Raw genomic sequence first — 21,775 nt, forward strand, 5'->3', positions numbered from 1 at the left:
CCACGCATTTCCCTAACTGACAGAGGGTCGGTTCCACAATCCAGTCCACCCTCCGAGTTTGCTAATTAGCACTTGTTTGTGGCACTTTAAGCCGCACTGTCTGATCCCTGAAAACTTGAAATGTGCGCTTTACAGCCCTCGGGGTAGTGTTTTTAATGCGCATTAACTGGCGACAGTGGAGGACGAGGATGAAGACGCCTTAATTAATTGCCACATATTACAGGTGCACTCGGGAGAGTGCGACCAAGGGGAACGATTCTGAAACGAGGAACGGGAATTCCTCAGGCTTGTCCTCATGGAAACACGCTCTTTAACACAGTATTTTAGATTTACTCATTTGTAAAATGAGATTAATTAAATCGACCACCTGGCTTCCATGGAGACCGCCGGGAGGACCGTTTATAAAAACGCGGTGAGACCTACCTTAACCTGGGTGGTGCGCCATTCTGGGCGAAGCAAGGTGGGCGCCAGGACCCGAGCGTCTTCCTCGCTCCGGCCTCGACCGCCCCTGGACACGGACGCGGCTGGGGGTCGGTTCCCGAGCCGCGGTGCGGTTTCCACCGGCGCGGAGGAGGCGGTGGCCGGGCAGCCTCCACGCTTTCCGCTCTCCGCTGCCCGGCATGGGACCCGGGCCAGGCGATCCTAAGCTGCCAATCCCACCGCCGCCTCAGCAGCAGGAGCAGCCGCCACAAGATTCGTCCAAGCTCAAGGTTCCTCATGCTGCCCGGCCTCGCTCGCGCAGTAGGCAGCGCGCAGCCGGCCTCCGGCTCGGCCCCGCCCACCGCGCTGCGGCCCAAAGACCCTCCAGACCCCGCCCCCCCGACGCCCCCTCAGCCCCGCCCAGGACACCGCCTCCTGAGCTGCGCAGCCTTGGAGGCCGGACCACACCCCGCAAAGGCTGCAAGCGGCTTTTGGGAGCACTCCAAGCCGCAGCTCTGATTTTAGATGTGCCATCTAGGCTTTCATTGCGCTTTGGTTTTGTCTTTTCTTGTTTAGTTACCAGGTTTAAACTCTTGCATTTTAGTAAGGAAGCTACCATTTTAGGGATATACCACTTTATTTCTAAATGGTCTGTTTGGGCAGGTAGAATTATGTGATGCAGTGTTTCAAACTGAAGAAAAATTTTTTCGTTTTACTTTTTCCTTTCCTCGCTCCATTTTTCCCCCTTTACCTTATAATATCCCTGAAGTTAACAGCAGTGCACCTTGTGCCACCGAATTTCCAAAGTATACCTGTTTTTTTTTAATGTGCTTCAAATAAATAAAAAAATGATTATAATATTTATCTTCAACTTCGCCGTCATGCATCTATGCACATGAGGCTAGGTATTCCACTTTGAAAGCATGAGAGTGTCAAGGCCTTTGAATGGCAGGCATATGCCACTTCTGAGAAATGTATGTGGATGCTAAGTATTGCTTTGTACCAGCAACTGCCCCCTTTTAAAAAAAAGAAATGCAGATTGAAGTAGTTGTCGATTTGTTTGGCATTATAGGAAGCAATCTGGTGTTAAGTAGTTTTAAATGGTTTTGTAAGCAAAGCTGAACTGTAGATCTTCATGCAGGAATATATATTAAGACTATGGAATGGGTGTTAAGACTTGGCAAGGGGAGAAAATGGGTTTGGTTAATGGATCTTTTATGGCCCTATGAGTTATCCTGTCCTTGAAAGTTTTTGGAAAAAAGTGGAAAGATCATATTGTTGCATTTCCCCTATTCTTGTTTTTAAAAGAACAAATCCCAAACCCCACATATGGCTTGTATTGAACTTTTATATTTGAATTAAAAATTGTTAAACATGAATAAAAGTACCTTAAAATTCTTTGAGATGGTTGATGATGGAAAATGACATGTAAGTAGAAAACATTATTACTACAAACTACAGATTTCTAATGGCAAGATATTTACATTAATCACAGAATAAAGAAACAAAGAGAATTGTATTGAGTACCATCTCATTGCAAATTCTTGGCACTTGTACCCATGTGTACACTTTTCAAGACCTTTCATAGCCTTATGAATAGGTTTCTTTATATGTATGTAGGCGTATATAGCATACATATAGCATTTTGTACTTGCTAACTATTTTGAATGTCTGTATAATATAAAATCCGTTGAAAGAGTGAATGTTTAAAACCTACGGTTAGAAATTAGACATTCCCTTAGTAGAAAAAGAAAGTCAGAATGGTGAATAATTAAAAGGGTACTAAAAATCCAAAGATCAGACTATCAAGGGAAATAAACAAAATGGAGACATTACAGAAAACAGAAAATGGAAAACTAGCTAGTGAAATCATTATCTTTCTTTAAGATATGAAAAACTGAACAAGAGGTAAGGTAAATAAATGCTAAATTATTGCAATGATTACTTTTGGTTTCACAATAGCAGCCACTTATGTAAAATGTTTTGTATTTTATCTCAAAAACTACTTTTACGACTTAATACACATGAGTTCATGCTTTCTGAACCATTTTTCTTAAGTATCTTATAAAATTGGATATTGCTCACAATGTTCTTTAACACTCTTCAAACTTGATATCTCAAAAATACTTTTGTTTGTTTTATATGGTCCTTTGACTTTAAGTATGTGAACAAGACAGAGGTCACATAAACATTAAAGCATATGATCATATGCAAATAAGGGCTACAAAGGATAAGGAGTGAATCACAGCTATACAGTGAAGGCGATGAGTCAGAAGGCAACTTTATGTAGATAGTAGGCTAGTCAGGATCAGCCTCGTTTTGGAGGTAAATATGGAGCACAGCATACAGTAAATCAGGTAGCAAACAGCCAGCAGAGAACTAGCAAGTCCAAAGCCACTGAAGTAGGAACAATCTGGAAGGCTTGAGGCACACCCTGGTGGACAGCCTTACCAGAATGGCACAGGAAGGCAGAGAGGAAACTGAGGATGTGATGGTAGGGCATTGTACGTATACTACAAAATACCCTTCTTATTCTGTGCCATAGGCCTTAGAGATAGAATCAGGCATAATCTAATTCACGTTTTTAAAAGGCACTGGCAAGAGTGGAAAGAAAAAAGCTAAGGGATTCTCCCAGTAGTCCGCCTATATAAGATGGAGGCCTACATGAGTTGGCCTTCATCGCAGACTTAGAGAAGACTGGGTTTGGGATCTACTGGGAAGGACACTTGATAATGGTTTATATTTGGATTGTAGGGGGAAAGGAAGAATCCAGATTGAAAACTAGGTTTTTATTTGACTAGAGAATTCATAGGGATTCAATTTACTGTGAAAAAGAAATTCGAGGTACAACAGGGTGGGGTGTGGAAAATGGAAAGCTTTGTTTTGAGATGCCAGTTAGATATCAAGAATAGATGTGTAAGAATCAGTTTGAGATATGAATCTGGAAGAAAGAGATGTAAGTTAGGGAATCATTGATATATTGATTGTATTTTTCCACATGGGGGAAAATAACTAAATATTATCTAATATTTACTTTTTACCTGTACTTTGATTACAAAATATTTTCTCCTGACCTAGAATTTTACTTCAGACTTTATTATTCTTTCTGGAAAAATACAATATTATTTCTTGAACATCAGGCACATATCTGATAATTGTATGTGATTAAACAGGTGTGATATATAAAATTTCTAAATATATAGAATGAATGAGTTATAACCCTTTTTCAGTTCTACAAAGTTTTCTTCTTTTTTCTATATTTTACTTTTCCTTCTGAAAAATAAAAATTGGAAATAAGGAAAATAATTAGTCACTCTGAACAAATATTGTAAGTACAGTTGTTTGACTTAGTCTACTATTTCCTGGAAAATACATACCATTGCAAGGAAAATAAAGATACATGTGATGCAAATTTATTATTTGCCTGGTTCTGTTAAGATTGGTAGAAGCAACACATATTTCAAAGAGGACTTGATCTCAAGTTGATTAATTTGTACAGAAAATGTGATACCTACATGCAAAACAATAAGAACAATGAAACAACATGGTTATAAATACTCAAGCTCTATGATTGGTTAAAAAAGGAAAAGATATTATGATGGTGTTGGCTTTTCAAAGATGAAACCATATGCAGATGTGTAAAGAGAGGACCTACTATGCAATATGAAAGTGAACATGGTTTACTGAGTGGTCGACCCGAGATGATCCTGGCGTTTTCGGCAACCACTGCAGCTCCCACGTGTGACTCACTAATGTACTGTACAAATGCATAACATTTGTGAACTGAGCATCCAACTATTTTCCCAAACTTTGAAAAAATGATTTCAATATCAACTATCTTGACAATGGCTGTATTTAAATTGACAATAAAAACCCAGGAATTGATGGACTTGATCATTCTTGTTGATGACATTGCTGGTCTGTGTGTTGCCATTCATAGTTGGCTCAGATTTTTTAAATCCTTAAACAAAGAAATAAAATAACATGATCATAAAATAAACAATCAGATCCACTGGCTTTTTTTAGCTTTTCAATATTATACTCAGGAAAGCTCAAATCCCAATGTATTACTGATTTTCTTGAGAAAAAATTTAGTAATACACAAGGTATATATGGCATGATTGAATGCAATAAAAAATACTCAACATACAATTTTGAACAAATTATGGATTCATTTATCCAAAATTCATTTCTGAATAATGACTAAATATTTGGTAGAAGTTTTTCTTTCTTAAGTAAGTTCATTTTTTTTTGCAAAACAGTTGGTGGAATAAACTGCATTTATATATGAACAAAAAAGAAAATCCAATAAGGATAAAGAATGGTGAAATATGGAACATAGCAATGTAACCTCCAATTATTCTTTGAGAACATGCATTTTTATTTCTCCATTTTCTATAACAGATATACAAGTTATCATGTTTAATGTCAAAACCCTAATATCAGAAAACAACAGTTGATTCCATTAAAGGCCATAGAAGAGAATAAAAGGTATTAAAATCAGATGTTCAATTAGAAAATCTAACATGAAGAAGCATAATGTTGAGAATAAGAGATTTAATTAGAAATAATTCTGTACATGTTATTTATTTAAACCAATAGTATATGTCAATTTTTTAAAAAAGCATACTTAGTGTTCATAATAACTAGCGAATTAATAGATTTGGTAACAGTTGAAATTTTATTTTCAACCTCATTTTTTATTCCTTTGATTATAGGCCCCCATGTTGCCTAAGGACTGCTAGTATTTTAAAAGTTTTTTCTCTGAGATTGGGAGAATGCTTATTTGTGTTTACTCAAACTCATCTAAACTTTTATTTCTAAGTACTGTAGCACTTACAGATTTAGTTTTAAGGTCTTAAAAACTCACTTAACTCCTATATTTATTGAGCACATATATTCTGCCAGACATCTATAGTATCTATTGATTGAAAGAAATTCTTATGGTGAAACTGAAATGTTGACAAACACACTTTCTGACTTTGATGATCATTGTTGAACAGTAGCTAATTGATATACTTAGCAACAAATATACGTTTGTTTGAAGATTCTTAAAATATCGCAGCTACCAAGATAAGTGCATTTGATTTTTAAGAACCATTTTAAATGACATTTCTAAATTAAGCATTAAGGTGGTAGAAGTCCTAAATGCAGGTAAATTGGATATGCATGAAAATTTACCTACTATGTATTTAAATTAGGTACTCCAAAATCAAAAGCGATTAACATAAAAATGTTTTGAATAAAACTGTATTACTTCTGTGGTTATTAAAGCTTTACTTCAAACTGAACACAAAACATTATACTTTTGTCTTTAAAATGAAGGTCAATTTAATAAAAAAAATTGAGTCATTTACATAGAAATTAAGAGTAAGACATCATTAGAAAGAAAATATACTGCAGCCTTTTATTGTTTCAGCTTAGTTATATTTAAATGACTTTTATAAAAAAGAGGATTAAAGAAAGGAAAAGGCATAATTTTTTTTTTAAATCTTGTTTGAGCTATTGTGTACCTTAAGACAAATGATCAAAGAATCAACTGAAACAAACAAAAAAAAATGTTTGTGTATATAAACATGTTAGCTTTTTCATGTAGTCTAGTACTAGGTTCCATTTCTTAGCAGTAGAGGTCAGCATCAGTAATACAATCTATGGATATCATATTACTTTGTTTTTGCTGACATGTGATAAATATTTTCAGAAATATCATAGTCATTTTCTAGAGAAAATATTTTTTATGGTTGTTATTTTTATTTCTTGGACAGCACTATATTGGGTAAAACACAAACACAAAAAATGTCACATTAGACCCATGGTTTAGAGATTCCAGTGGTCTGCATCGGACAGTGGTCCTCAGTCACGTTTAATAGGAAGGTATATTTGTACTCTATGTTCTCACTGTAGTGTTGACATGTGATCTTTGATGTCATCTTTTACTAGCTGTGGATGACCCTCATGGCAAACTCCCAATTGTCGATTGTGTAATTATACTTAATGACTCCCAAGTACCCTAAAATTTATACACATCTAATCTCACAAAGTCTCACTTGCCAGTTTCTGTCAGCATTCATGAAAATGAAGAGAATTTTTTGCAGAGTTGTGTGATAGCACTTCAACATTCTCTTGAATCAAGCCTCAGTTGGTTACTAATATACTAATACTTGATTACTAGTCTATCAGTTAGCTTGTGCATTTCTATTACATGAATTTTCAGTTAGTTGAGGAAGGACTTCCATTTTTAGTCATGACAAAATATCAAGGACTAAATTAGCCTACCTGGCTCAAACAACTAGAAAACCAGGCAAACACAGATGAAGCAACTCAACTGTTCTTCAGACATTAAACTACAAGCAGTGCAAAGTCAAGACATGTGAGAGAAAATAAATTAAGTTCTAGGGTAGCCCCAGCTTTCTGCCTGGAAAGCATATTTCAGATCATGGAAAATAAAGAGGATCTGGGGGAAGCTTTGCAGATAGAAAGAGTGACCTGAGTTGAGGAGCTGGAAACCAGAGTTGAGTGTCTGTGAAGGCAGGACTTTGTGAGGCAGTTTGTGTGTGTGTGTGTGTGTGTGTGTGTGTGTGTGTGTGTTACTGAGGATTAAACCCTGGGCCTTGGGCATGTTAGGTAAGCACTCTAGCAACTGAGCTATATCCCTAGCCCTATGAGGCAATTTTCATGAGAAGAGAGCTATACAGAAAGGAAACTCCAGAAATCTGCTTCAGGGTGTCCCTTGAATCAATGCTGATCTCTATGACATGGGCTGAACTCCACCTGTATGGTTAAAAAGCTACTGGAGGGCTGTGAACTGCTTAATTCCAAGATCCACACTGGACCTATCAGCAAAAGTAAACAATGAAAATTGATTCCTGGCAGCATCAAATTTAGAAATCAGAAGAAGTGGACCTTAATTAATGGGGATAAATGATCCCTAGACCAATCCTAGCAAAACATAAAAACCAGATGATCCAATTAAGAAATGAAAATGCCTATCAGACAAAATCATAATACTTTTTATTAAAAAAGCAACATGAAAATGTATCCTCTCTAGCATCCTATCAAAACCTCCTAGTGATCTTAGTCATTTGAAAAATATGACCATGACCAAGAGAGAAATGAAAGATACACACATGAATCAAATGGAACTTTTAAAGAGGAAAATTATAATATATATGAAGTTTTTTTAAAAAAAATCACTGGTTAGATAATACTTTGATAAATCTTTGCAGAACAGATGAAGAAATTTGAATTTCTATAAATAGAGAATAACCAAAATGTAATATAAAGAGAAAACATTGAAAAACAGAAGAGCCTCAGGACTAGTTGAATAGTAACTAGCTATTCAACATATTTCTGGAGTTCCAGAGGAGCCAACAAAAAAATATTTGAAAACATAATGGTAAAAGCCCTTCTAAATATGATAAAAATGATAATCTCACAGGTCCTAGGCTCTCATTGAATCCCAAGCAGAATAAATACACAGAAAACCAAACCAGATACATCAGAATCAAATTACTGAAAAGTAGTGATGAAGAGAAACATTGGGGCTGTTAGGCATTAGGAAAATGCTTACATTCTGACAGAAAAACAGGGAACAAGAGTCAAAGAAAGTCTGAAACTACAAATGACAAGGGAAACATGATATTTTTTCAGTAAAAAACGGTTATTTATTTTTAATTCAGATGTTTGGATGAGCTAAATTGTCTCTGTGAAAGTTGTTATAAAATAAAAGATAAGATGTAAGCTACTATTTCCCCATAGAGTTTTTTGTGATGATGTGAATATTCTATATCTGTACTATCAAGGGAGTATTTAATAATCATGCATGTTTTTTGAAATGCAGCTACTAAGCTAAGGGATTCATTTTTAAATTTTACTTAATTCAAATAATGTCATATTGTAAGGGGCTGCTCTACCCAAAAGTTTAACAGGGTTTCAGCCCCCTAAAATACAGTAAAACAGAAACAATCTAATTATTTATGTCTAACTTATACCTAAAGAATGCATATATTTTGGTCCTGAAGATTTAGCAAATATATAATTATGTTCATTATATTTCAAAAGAACTACAAATAAAAGGCTTAAGCAGCTGCTGTATGAGAATTACCTTAAGTGATTCTGGTTTTTAGTCTGAAAATATTAGCAGAGATGGTGAATTCTCTGTAAAATCATAGAGAATGTGTTTAAAATAAACCATTTCATTTGTATTCAAGAGAGATTTCTATCCTTGAATCCCAATAGGATATATTAATTGTGAATTAAATGCATCTCTAAAGGGTACTTTAGAGGAAATAGTTTTGGAGCATATAAAATTAACAAACAGTAAATTCCACCCTTGTCCCAGATTTGGTGGTCCTGAATTTCAAGTATAAATATTACACGCACTCAGACTCAAAGAGTAAACAACAGAATAAATAGTAAACAAACAATAAAAAACCCAGATATTCCAGAGAAGCAAATAACAATATTATTACATACCATATTCAAGAACTCAGAATAACAATTGATACTGAAAAATAAAATAAGAAAAATATAAATTATTTCCTGAAAGCAGCTTCAAATAAAGACCATAATATTAATCAAAATGTGGTAAATATACTAAGATATAATAGATGCAGGATATAAAGTCTAAAGTTGTAGTTTCTGAGAGAACATGCACATAAGAGATAAGATAATATCCAGCTGAGAAGACCACAGAAACCTTCTTAAAACAGGTAATATTTGAATTAGTTATTGAAAGAGGAATTCAATAGACATATAGTTAATTTCTAAGCATGATAAGTAGATGTAGTTTTCAAAACATTTTGAACTCACCTCCATGTACCAGAATAATCTTAAACATGTTATTGACATATTCCTAATTAGGAAAAGGGGAAAACAGAACACAAATAAACTAATGTATTTAAGCATCTCTTCTTGGACAAAGTAAATCAAAAGAATGCCATAAAAATTCTGAACTTATTCCTAAAAAAAAAATCCACAATTTAGAAAAATATCACTTTTACCCAGTGGAATAATTGATCCAAATGTTACTGCATTCCTTGGGAATTCATTTACCTGGATTGTTTGAAGAAGCAGAGAAAAATGTTGAAAAAGTAGAAGGTCTGGAAGGCTGAGAAAAGAGGCTTCTCATACCTGACAGAGCTCATGTTGTATTTGATTTTCATCAAGCAGCTGATGGTATCCAGGAACAACAGAGACAAGAACAGGTAGGGAAAAATTCCCGGTCCCACACAAAAGGGCCTTGGCCCAGTTTATTCTTCCAAAGTTCCGCCCAGGGGATCTTGTTTCTGACTTTGATGGCTTCTCTGAGAGGTTCAAAGTTCTAGCTACAAATCCATATATCCTACTTTGGAAATAGACATTGAAGGTGAACTGCAGAACCTCAAGGGTTATATGGAAAGGAGTAAACCAATGATGAGAGATGGAATTTATTTCCTGTATGAGGGCCTCCGTGGGCCACCAAAGAAAATCTTCATAGAAGGTGCACATGCAGAAGTGTTAGATATTGATTTGGAGACTTACCCTTCTGTAACTTCTTCAAACTGTACTGTTGGAGGTGTTTGTACCGGTTTGTGTATACCACCTCCAAATGTTGGTGAAGTGTTCAGAGCTGTGAAAGCTTACACCACTGGAGTCGGTATAGGTGCCTTTCCAACAGAGCAAAACAATGAGTTTTGGTGTGACTATAGGAAGGAAAAGAGGATGGGTCTGGTTGGAACTTCTTTTACTCAAATGTGCTCCTAATGATCAATGGATTTAGTGCACTGGTTCTTACCAAGTTGGGTATTTTGGACACGTTTATGGAAATCAGAGTTGGAGTTGCTTACAAGTTAGATGGTGAAATCATACCTCATTTCCCAGCAAATCAAGAAGTCTTAAATAAAGTTGAAGTTTAATACAAAACTTTCCCTCCATGGGCTACAGACGTATCAAATGCAAGAACATTTAAAGAACTACCTGTTAATGCACAAAATTATGTTTGAATTAATGAAGATGAGCTTTAAATTCCAGTTAAATGGATTGGTGTAGGTAAATCCAGAGAATCCATGACTCAGCTGTATTAAGGATTTCCCAAAACACTACTTGAGAGAGAGGGGACCGAATTTCTTAAGTATTTCTTTATGATCTGCAACTTCAAGAACACACATTGGTGTGAGTTTGCAGCCCTACAGTTGTTTCCAGTCTTTTAGGATAGAAGGCTATTGTGGAGACAGACTTTGGCATATTCCAGTGTCAACTCTCCTCAGCTGAAATAATGGCCAATTCATTTGTGGCTCCTGCTTGTTCATGGTGCCACAATTTCTTTCAATTTTTAGTAATAGTAAATCCATATTGTCTGAAATCTAAAATAGTTACTTTCAATGAAGTTTTTCTTCATTATTGTCATTGTGTTTTACCATGGCAAGAACAATTAATTCAACTTGGCACAAATATTTTTACATTCTGATCATTTAGTTCTGTCATTGGAATCTTTGCTCTTAGATAAAAGAATGCAGAGAGACCGTTCTGTAAACTTTCACAATGCTATAAATTCAGTTTAAGTTGTGAACTGTTTATTTTCTGCTGAAATCATTGCAAAGTTGAGCTTTTGGTTGGGGGAGAGAGCTTATTCATGGGTCCTTTAATTTGTACAGAATACAATTTATTTCTCTCTATAAATTATTTAATACATTGAACATCTAATTAAATGTTAAAGGGAAAAAATATTTCCCCAAAACAAGCTTAATGTTAAGAAAAAGTAGTCATGAAAAGATATGTTGTGATATTTGGTGAATATTTTTCTAGAGTCTGAGACATTAACTGAAATGTATCTTTCTTTTTTTTTTTCCACATACTATTATTTCAATGTCTAGTGAATTGATTTTTCAACATTGTGCCTATAAATATATTTACAAAATCATCTACAAGTGTATAAATGAACCCAAATTGTGGGCCATAATTTTGATCATGCCTTCATATCTCCTTTCTTGAAAAAAAGGGTTATTTTGAAAATTAGGTTTAACATACTATATTGTAGATTATCCTCAATGAACTATTACATGTTCAAATTAAGTGCCACTTTATTTTATTATACCATCAGTAGCTGATTAAAAAGAACCAAATAATACTAGTAAAAAAATTGTCTTCATACTTTTTAAATACTTGCAAACTAAGTTATAAATTAGAAATATTTCGTCACAATCTATACACTATTATTACTTATTTGAATATCCATTTTATTTTGTTGTTCAATAACTTACTACATACAACATTAATTCTTTCATAGTAATGAAGTTATACCATCATATTCTTTGTGTGCTTGATGGACATTTGTCTTATTTCCAATTTTCTTAGGTCACAAAAATATCTAGAGATGAACTTTGAAAATTTATCAATGGCAAGTCCCAACATTGAAATTACTTGGACAAACAGGATGGGAAATATTATCTGTCAAATCTCAACTACTTTCCTGAGTGGTTGAACACTTTCCCAATACCCAACTATCTTGTCATTCATAGCCAAATTATTTTTGAAGTGTTAATTGTTCATAAGAACAAAGTTGTCCTCTACTTTTGTTTCACTAGTAAAAGCCTGAATCAGTTTTAGTACGAGTGATTTAAAAGGTAGTGTACAAAATAAATTTCCATAGAAATACATATTTAATATGGTCTAGGAAAATGAGAATTTGAATAACTGTATTGCCTCATTATGCATATTTTGAGAAATATTTGAAAATCAAATTTTTTTCAGCAGTGGGAAGATTCATTTTTCAGCTAAAATGGTATAAATCTATTTCCAGGGATACCGAAAAGTCTGGTACTTACTTTTGGCCAAGTAAGAATGACTGTAATGATTAATGATTTATAATGTACTATTTAAAATTAGTAAGTCTAAAGGTGACAGTGTCAGCTTGTTTATTGATGACTTATACCAGGTGTCATTGGATAAATAGCCTGACTTGCTTACAATGATGAGTGGGGCATAAAACACCCTGCTACAGACAATCTCTTCTACTGTTCCGAAACCAAGACCTTTTAAAACATACTGAACATGTGTCCTAAGAAGAAATTGGGAAAACTGCAGCTGGAAGTCTCTTTCAACCTGACACTTGCCAGTCCTTTTTTCACCTATGAAGCAGTGTATCTTTATTAACTCTCCTTTAACATTCTTCTCTGGCATCTTTTGGGTCTTTTTGATGATTTTATTATATGTACTCATTGCAGGTAGCTATCATAAATATTGCTCTGTATTCAATTGTCTCCTCTTTAAAGACATTTTTTTATCTCCCAGGAGAACTGTCTTCCTTTGTGAACCAACAGATTCTACCTGTGCATGTCTCTATTTCATTGCCACTACATTTTTCTGTGATTGAAGTTCACCTATTTTCCTGTCACATATAAATACCAGAGGAGCACACAATTAGATTATCTTCTTATTCCTATGCACATTAAAATTTTTAAATTTGATTTTATTTGATTATTATTTATTTGCTTAAAAACAGAACATACACCATCAACCAATGAATTTCAAAAGATTTCTCTGTTCAAAATACAAACTTTGTTTTTGTATCCCTCATGTTATAATCACTTAACCTAATTCTTTTCTGAATATTATACATTTCATTTGATCACAAATTTAATACAAGAGCAAATAAATATGTAATTAAAATCTATATATCCTTATATATTATGTATTGTATAAAAATTATTTATGTATATATAAATACCTATACTTTATATAAATTATATACATTTATATATTAATTATACATATATTTTATACTTTCAGGTACCTCTTGGGGAAGAAAAAAAAAGAACTTAGTGTGAATTATAAAAGGCAAAAATTTAAAAAACAGGAGTTTGCTATGCAAGTCTTCTGAAGGCTGAAGGTTGCCTATGATCTTAAGTGTTAAGGCTGGGAAGTGATGGGAAGCAATAATAAGGGACAAGAATAAACTGAACATTTTAAGCAATTAGAGAAATGCAATATTTCAATTCATTTATATGATATGTACTAATCAAATAAGGGTAATTAAGATTTCCATTTTCTTCTAATTACTATATTTTGGAGTGGCTTTTTCCTAGTTACTTATAAATATATGATAAGTTATTGGAAGTATTGTTTTCCCACTGTTCTGTCGTCACTGGAACTTGTCACTTCTATCTACCTGTACTGTTATTCAAGTTCCCCTCTCCAATTCCTAGTCTCTATAAATTGCTGCTATTTTCCCACTAATACTATTTCAAAATTTTTTGAGAGAGTGTCTCACTATGTTGTACAAGCTGGCCTCAAACTCCTAGACTTCAGTCCAAGTCCTGGGACTGCAGACATGTGCCACTCCACCGGGTCCATCAGGTCTTTTTTTCAAACATTCACATGACAGGGAACATGCAGCATTTATTTTTTTACTGTTTGGCTTATTTCACTTAACGACATTTCCTCAATTTCCATCCATGTTGCTGCAAATGATAGGTACTTACTTTTTGTTTGTTTTTGTAAGTGCTTTTAATTGTTTCGTAATTAGATTTCTTACTAAATTAGAACTAGGCATATTTAAACCACTGTACTTCAAGTCTTCATAGTTGAAAAGTGGATCTGTTACTTGTCCGATTTCGTTGTGAAGTACTGTGCACAGGGAACAAGTACTAATGTAAGCCACTTCAAATGCTACTGTCACAGAATCGACAGAGCATTTTCTAATTTTGACATTCATTGGTTGATGTTATATGTTCTGTTCTTTTAACGTCCAGGAAGAATAATTTCATGCTTTGTGAAAAGTTCAGGAGTGTCTAAGAATTTGTATTTGAGTCAGAAGGCTGGAACTGTCCTGCTTCAAATAATTCCTTGAATTTTAAGTAGTTTCTTCTTTCATCAAAATATTTTCTCCACTGCTGGCGGCAAGGGGACTCCAAGGAGCTGCGGAGGCGCAGGCAGAGGCCAGAGTCCTGGCGTGGGCATCCAGGCACCTCCAGTGCTCTTTGCTGGGGCTTCAGCAAGCCCGCCGCTCCTTCCTCTGGAGGGCGCGGCCCTGCAGTGCAGCCCTTCCACTGTGCGCGCAGTGAGGAAGCTCCAGCGCTTGCCCTCAGGAAGTGCAGCCGCCAGCTCCACTGGGCTCACCCACAGCCCGCGGGGGAACGGCCGGGTTATAATTTATCTTTGCTGAATTATGATCCCTTGTGAATGTGCACGTTTCCTTTATCCACTGATGGGCGTCTAGGTGTCTTAATATCTTAATTATGGTGAATAGAGCAGTAATAGCCATGGTGTGCTTGTGCCTCTTTGATATGCTTTGATATTTCCTTTCCATATATACCCAGAAATGGGATAGCTGGGTCATACGGTGGGTCTATTTTTAGATTCTTGAAGATCCACCCCCATGCTGTTCTCCATAGTGATTGTAGGGATTTGTTTGTTCATTTCTGGTGATTGAACACAGGGGCACTTCACCACCAAGTTACAGTCACAACCTGTGACCCAACTGCGTCAGCCTCATGACAGGTATGCACCATCATGCCCAGGTGTGGCTATACTAATTTATATTTTCACCAACAATAATTGTTTTATACAATCACATTAAAGGTTTTCATGCAATGTGAAGGGATATATACATCTAATGTCCTACAATTCTGGAAAGAGTGTTCCAGAAAAATAGCATATTTCTTTTTTAGTCATTTAAACTTCAGTTACTCTTGTCCTAAATAGACTTTGGAACACATCAATTACCAAAGAAAATTATTTTATTCAGAAAAGTAATGTTGTTTAAACTTATGTGTAGTATACCTTGCCATGGTTTTAATTAACATGCCTATGTTATGTTATATATATTTACTACCCTTTTATTTTTTGCTCCCTATATCCCCATCAGTTTCTTTATTTCTTATAAATCGCATAGGTTTTTTTTTCTTAAATACTGAAAAACCAGGACTAAAAAAGCAGAGACTTAAATTTTATTTTTTTCAACCATTGAAGGAATGTGTTAATAAAATGTGTTCATTAAAGAATACTTTCTGTATACATTTTATTCTTTAGTTTAAAGATGATACAGTTTAGGCCAACAAAAGTACCAATTACCTTATCCAGTTTAGAGAAATACATTTAAATATGAACTGTTATGCATGTTGGCTTGTTCTCTTCTGTGTGATTTCATTAGTGAGATTTCCCTAAATGTGGAAAATAATTTAATATTATGCAGAAACTGGGTCAGCAGAGCAATATTTAAGCTTTTGCTTTTGCATTTGACCTTCCAAGACTATATAATTGCACAATAATTATAAATTAAATTAAATTATAATGAAATCATTTATTTCTTATGCAGTGGGTCACATAATTTCTTGTGAGTTTTATAACTTTGACCATGCTACTCTTCTTAGGTTTTATCATTCCTACTCTTTCAAATGATTTTTAAGAACTGATTAATTTTTTTATGTGGTGTTGAGGACCAAACCCAGTGCCTCACATGTGCTAGTCAAGAACTCTACCACTGAGTCACAACCTTGGCCCCTTCAGATGTTCTTATTAGTGCATTGTAGTTATGCATATTATTGCATGCCACTGAGCCACAACCTCAACCCCTTCAAATGTTCTTATTAGTGCATTGTAATTATGCATATTATACATTTTGACATGAGCATAAATGCATGAAATATAATTTACCCCACTTCAAATCCAATACTTCCTGTTTCTCATCCCTCTGCCCTTCCCTTCCTCTTCTTCTACTGGTCTTTCTTCTATTTATCTATAGATTCCTTTTAATTTATTGTTCCTACTTTTAATATGATCTTTTAGAAATTATTTTGTGTCTTAAGCCATTGCTTGTGTAGAATACCAGCAGCACACCAAAAATTCTTTAATAAGACACCTGATACAGACTTAGAATTGAAAACCACAAATATAAAAAGGTCCACTTTAGCATTCTGCTCCCATCATTAAAAAAAATATAACGTTCTGCTCACATCATTCAAAAAATATCACAGTTAAGCTAAAAACGGGTATCAAGAGTACTGAATTTTATCTTGGGAAAAAAACTTGGACAAAACTTATAGTTTCCTTCTTGAATAAAATTAACATGTCTACCAGCAAAGAAAAAGAAACCCAAGGAAGTAAATTGATATTAATAATCCTGAGAAGGATATGCTTATCAAAGCATAGACTCTAAAGATTACCATCACTTTGACATCCTTTAAATAATGATTTCTCATCATTTCTTCAAATAAGACCATGAATTTCAATATGAAGGATCAGACAATTAGTGCATCCAAACTAAAACCTGCATGTGGTAGCTGCCAGTGGGCTGCTTCAGGGGAAAGTTTAAATAAATTGCACTAGTGCACTGTGATACCCAGGATGTGTTACTGTTTCTAACTCAAGCAGATGATGTGCTTGTGCCCAGCAACTCTTAATGATCTTATCTGCCATAGCTAAAACAGAGTAGCCATTTAAAGGTTGAACAGATAGACGTGCTTCATAATCTTAAGACTGAGCAGTTTTCTATGAATAACTAAGTTTCCTTTCATATATATATATTTAAGTTATTGTGAATCTATCACTAAATTGTTTGAGAACAGGAGGGTATTTCAGGAGCACAAAGACAAAAATTGCATTTGTTATAAACTAATGATCATATCATAATTCTACCAGGCCCAATATTTTATCTTTGTTTCTCCTAGTCTCCTAAATAACCAAAATATGCAAATAAGCAAGCAATAAAGAATTTACTGTTTAACTATTTTGAAGAAAATATTAGTAAGTTCTACTTAAACATGAAATTATCAACTAAAAGATGTTATATTTTCATAGGTTTATTTCTGTTAGGTGCCTCAAGGTTAATGTCTGTTACTTTTAACATATAGTCAGAGATTTATTTACATTCATTGCACTATTACATGGTGGCTAGTGTTCTTATGAATAAGTAGTTACAATTATGAATCTCTTAAAATTGTGATTTGGAGAGAAAGGTGAAATTTGATAATAATTGGGAACACAGTATAAAATCACCTTATACTTTATCTCTGCACTTTATAAAAATTTTCTAAATATCTTCCAATAATGATATTTTATATAATGTGTTGGGACTAATGACACTTTAACTCAGACTGATCCTTACTCCCTGGCAAGTGAGCAAGATCAAGGCCTCAAAGGCGGTTTCAAAAGTTAATGACGATAAATCAGACGCCATCAGGGATTGGTTAACAACAGTTCTGCGAACATAATCAGCTCCTGCCTGCCATGTAGTCCCATGGGACTCTCCACTGCATGAACAGCCTCCCCATTGCTGACCTTTAAGTTGATTTGTTCTCCCCTAGCCTCCACCTACATAAAAGCTGTGTGACTTCCTCAATAAACAAGTTCCTGCTGTGACTGGTCTCCTTGAAGGTCTGATTGTCCTCTGCCTGGAGAGCTGGGTGCAGGGGTCAGTTGGCCCTACCTTTCCAGGTCTGACCTTGTTGGGAGTGCTCCCTTCCCTTGTCGCTGGTCGAGGAGAGCAAGGGGGCTTAAGACCCCCATAATAATGCCCATGAAGGCAAGAATATTAGCCTTTCTTTAAGATATTGATACTTGACAACCTTTTAGAACCTGGTTTAAAGTTAAAATAATGAGATATTGATGGATATATTTGTCTATTTATCCACCAAAGTATTTGCCTTATTAAAACATTAATGTAAAATACAATAAATATACCTTCCCTTTGTAAAATCTATTATTTTGTATGAGGCAAAAGTAAAAGTTGATAATCAAGATAAAGTTATTATAGCTATCTTTCTACCCCATAAGACTTTGCAATTTGTGACTGATGAAATAAAAGAAGCAAAGTGATAAAGTAAACATTTTTATTTGTATTGTTTATTGACATTACAAATAACATTTTAATCAGAGAAGAATTATTGTCTGTTCAATATATGTCTTCATGTGGTTTTGAATGCTATACTACTTTATATCAATTTCTTAAAAAGTACCCAATATTTTCAAATGTACTGGATGAAAATACTTCTTATATTAATCTTTGTGAGGATGCTGAATAATTTGCCCTTGAATAGAGAGACAAATAGCATCAGTCATGATTTCAGAAAGCCAGTCTGTCTAGCTTCATGGTTTCTCGTCACAAGTAACAACTGTATTCAAATAAAATAATTACAAAAGTTTTAGTATATTCTTGCTTTCATTATAAATCTTTATACTTCTGTTGAATTAAGAAAGTTGAGAAAAATTTGGAGGTGTTATTCTTTTGTTAACTCATCATTCTGAGGGGGGAAATGATGAAAGGTGCTAGCCTAAGTGCTTTGGAAGTGAGTCTTTCAGAATGAAAACAAAATAAACTGTATAAGTGGTCTGTACTATAAAAGATTGGTTCCCATGAAAGTACCAGTTAATTCTGAAAGCATTATTCATGCATGCTGGAATTAAATAAGTGGACAGAGAATGATTTTACAAATAGCTTTCTCCATCATTTTCCTCCAGGATTTCCATGATATTTGACCAGGGCTTAATGCCTCTTTTTGTGTCAACAGCAGAGACAGCCCCAGCGAGAAGAGGTGCATTGGACTCCGTGTACTCCACAAAGACCAGCAGCAGCTTCAGGGCCGTCCTCACCACCAGGCGGAACCTTGAGCCAACAAGAGTGTCCAGCCACTGAATGGTTCCATTCTGGTTTATTACTCCGTTCATCCCATCCACACTCAATATAATCTGGCCCAAAGCCCTCAGGATGCAGTTCTGATAGTTCTGATCGGCCTCAGCTCCCGCCTTGATCAAACACGTCAGACCTTCACCCACGACAAATTCATGCACCAAATCTTTGTCATCCTGAAATACCTGCTTCAAGCAGAAAAGGGCCCTTCTGAAATCTCGTCAGTAGAGTTGTATAGTTTTTCGATGCAGACGTGGACCCTCAGGACAGCTGTGTGCTCCAGACGACGCTGTGCTTCTTGCCCCGCCCAGCGTCATCCTGGAAACCTTCCAACGCATCCAGCTGCTCAGCCAGTGTGGCCTCCAGGTCCAGGTAGGTGCCCTTGTGGGAGAGCTGCCGCGTACAGTCGTTCAACTTGAGCGTCACCCGAAGCAGCCCATGGACCCCAGCCGGCTGGGTGCCGAGCTCGAGGTTCTCATGGAACGTGAACAGCAGCGACTGGCTGGGCTCAGGGAAGTTGGTGCTGTTGAAGGGTCCGTGTCGTCCAAGAACTGCACCCTGCAACCCAGCGTGGCCATGTTGCATCCCTGCAGCGGGCGTGGCGGAGCACAGGGCCAAAGTCAGTGGGGCAGGACAGCCTGTCGCTAGGCTTAGGGGAGTCCACAGCTGCCCATCGCTCACTCACAGGCTCCAAAACACCGGGATGCAGCCCGGCTCCGGCCGCGGGGGCCCCTGCCCTATTTTGTAATTTATTTAGAGACAGGGTCTCACTGAGTTGCTTAGCACCTGGCTGTTGCTGAGGCTGGCTTTGAACTCGAGATCCTCCTACCTTGGCCTCCTGAGCCACTGTGATTACAGGTCCGTGCTGCCGCATCTGGTCTGTTCTTTTACTATGACAACACAGTCGAAGAAGTTTTATAAATGTTGCATTTTGAGTAATGTCTCTAAAGTATGTGCCAAGAAATGATGTTGCTTGGTGAAAAGGTTTGTTATTTCATTGTTTCCAAATAATTCTCTAAAGAAAAGTAAAATATTCTTAATGTCTAGAGTCACATGTTTTCTCTCATATGTGAAAGCTAGGACAAAATAAAGGGGGAAAGATAGCGGTGGTTGGGGAGGTTGGATTTCATGAAAATAGAAAGGAAATCAGTGGAGCAAAGGAAGGAAATAAATGAAGAGGGAAGAGGGATGGGAAAGGAGAGGAACTATAGAAAGAATTGACCAAATAATGCTGTGTACATATATGAATATCCAAAAGTGAAGTTCACCTCTATGTATTTCTAAAATGCACTAAAAAAAAAAAAAAAAAAAAAAAAAAAAACCCTAAAAATAAATAGAAGGAAGACCAGTAGAGTAAAGAAAGGGGAATGGGAGAGGGAGGAAGGAAGGGCAAGGGGAAATTCAGGTGATAGAGGTGAACAAATTATATTCCATGCATGTATAATTATGTCAGAATGAACTCTAATTTTATGTAGAACTATAGTGCAATAATAAAACATCTTTTTAAAAAGAGAAGAGTAAAACATTCTTCATGTTATTGATTTCTGGTCAGATTCTATGATATAGAACGTATTTTACATAATTTCAATTGTTTGACATTTGTTTAACTGTCAGATGTGTTCTACTTTAGGGAAAAATACCATGTGCACTTGAAAAGAGCATGTATCATGCTCATTTGGTGTTGAGTATTCTATTCATTGCAGACAGCTGGAAAAGAAACTTTTAGATTTGCAAAAATTATTTGTCTGTCTCTTTGTGTTGAAATCTGTGGCTATCCAGTCACAATTAAACTGTGAAATTAATTGTAATTCATAATTAAGCTCTTGAAGTGAATGTGAAAACCTTACCACATATTAGTCCCTTTTCCCTTCCCTCTTTCAGTGGTCATTGTTGTAGATATATGTCCATGTCTGCTTAAAGTCCATCAGACAATGTTTCCATTATTCTTTTCCTTTCAATAATTACACATATGTTAAAGAACTTAAATAGGAAAAATATATCTACCCACAGGTTTACCGTTTCTTCAAACATTTTAAATGTTTTTTATTTTACTGTTGTATCATTAGACTCAACAAATTTTTCTTTTAAGATTTAGAAAGATTTTTTGCCTTCAAGAGATTCGTACATCATTGCCTTTTTCTTGAATGTTTTAGTTTTACCTATAATATGTAGGTCTACAAATTCTGAAATTATTATGATTAATATAATCTTCAAATTGATTTTTGTGCATAGCATTAAAGATCTAACTTGACCTTCATGTTTATTCAAATGTGTTACAAAAATATTGATGATTCATCTGTACCAATTAATTAAAATTGTCATCTTCATCATATTTAAGCAACTTACAAATGAACATTTATGTGCTGTTCCTTTGTCCACTGATGAAATCATCTTCTAACCCCATACTAGAATTATTCATGACATTTTAATAATCAATCTTGATATTAAATGGAAAGTCTCCAAACTTTCCTACTTCTTCAGGAGTGTTTATATGTATAATTCTCACACATCATAATTTTTCAAAATCATATCAAAAATTTATTCTAAGAACACTGAAATTTTGGTAAATGTCATTGACTTTGGAGATACATTTTAAGTGCATTGATATTTTACATTATTATTTCTTTTTATCTACGACCATAATATAAATCTTCACTGATTTAGACATTTCTGTTACTTTCAATACTTTTTAATTTTCTGAATGAAAATTTTCATATATTGTTATTTTTGCAGCAGTTGATGACAAAATTT

At 35.2% G+C, this 21,775-nt stretch overlaps 1 pseudogene; it reads left to right on the forward strand.

Annotated features, from left to right (window-relative positions):
• The first annotated feature begins 620 nt into the window (after positions 1-620).
• LOC124994060 (adenylosuccinate synthetase isozyme 2-like) lies at positions 621-10,484 on the forward strand (annotated as a pseudogene).
• The last annotated feature ends 11,291 nt before the right edge of the window (positions 10,485-21,775 follow it).

Source organism: Sciurus carolinensis, chromosome 1 (assembly GCF_902686445.1).
Source record: "Sciurus carolinensis chromosome 1, mSciCar1.2, whole genome shotgun sequence".
Taxonomy (NCBI): domain Eukaryota; kingdom Metazoa; phylum Chordata; class Mammalia; order Rodentia; family Sciuridae; genus Sciurus; species Sciurus carolinensis.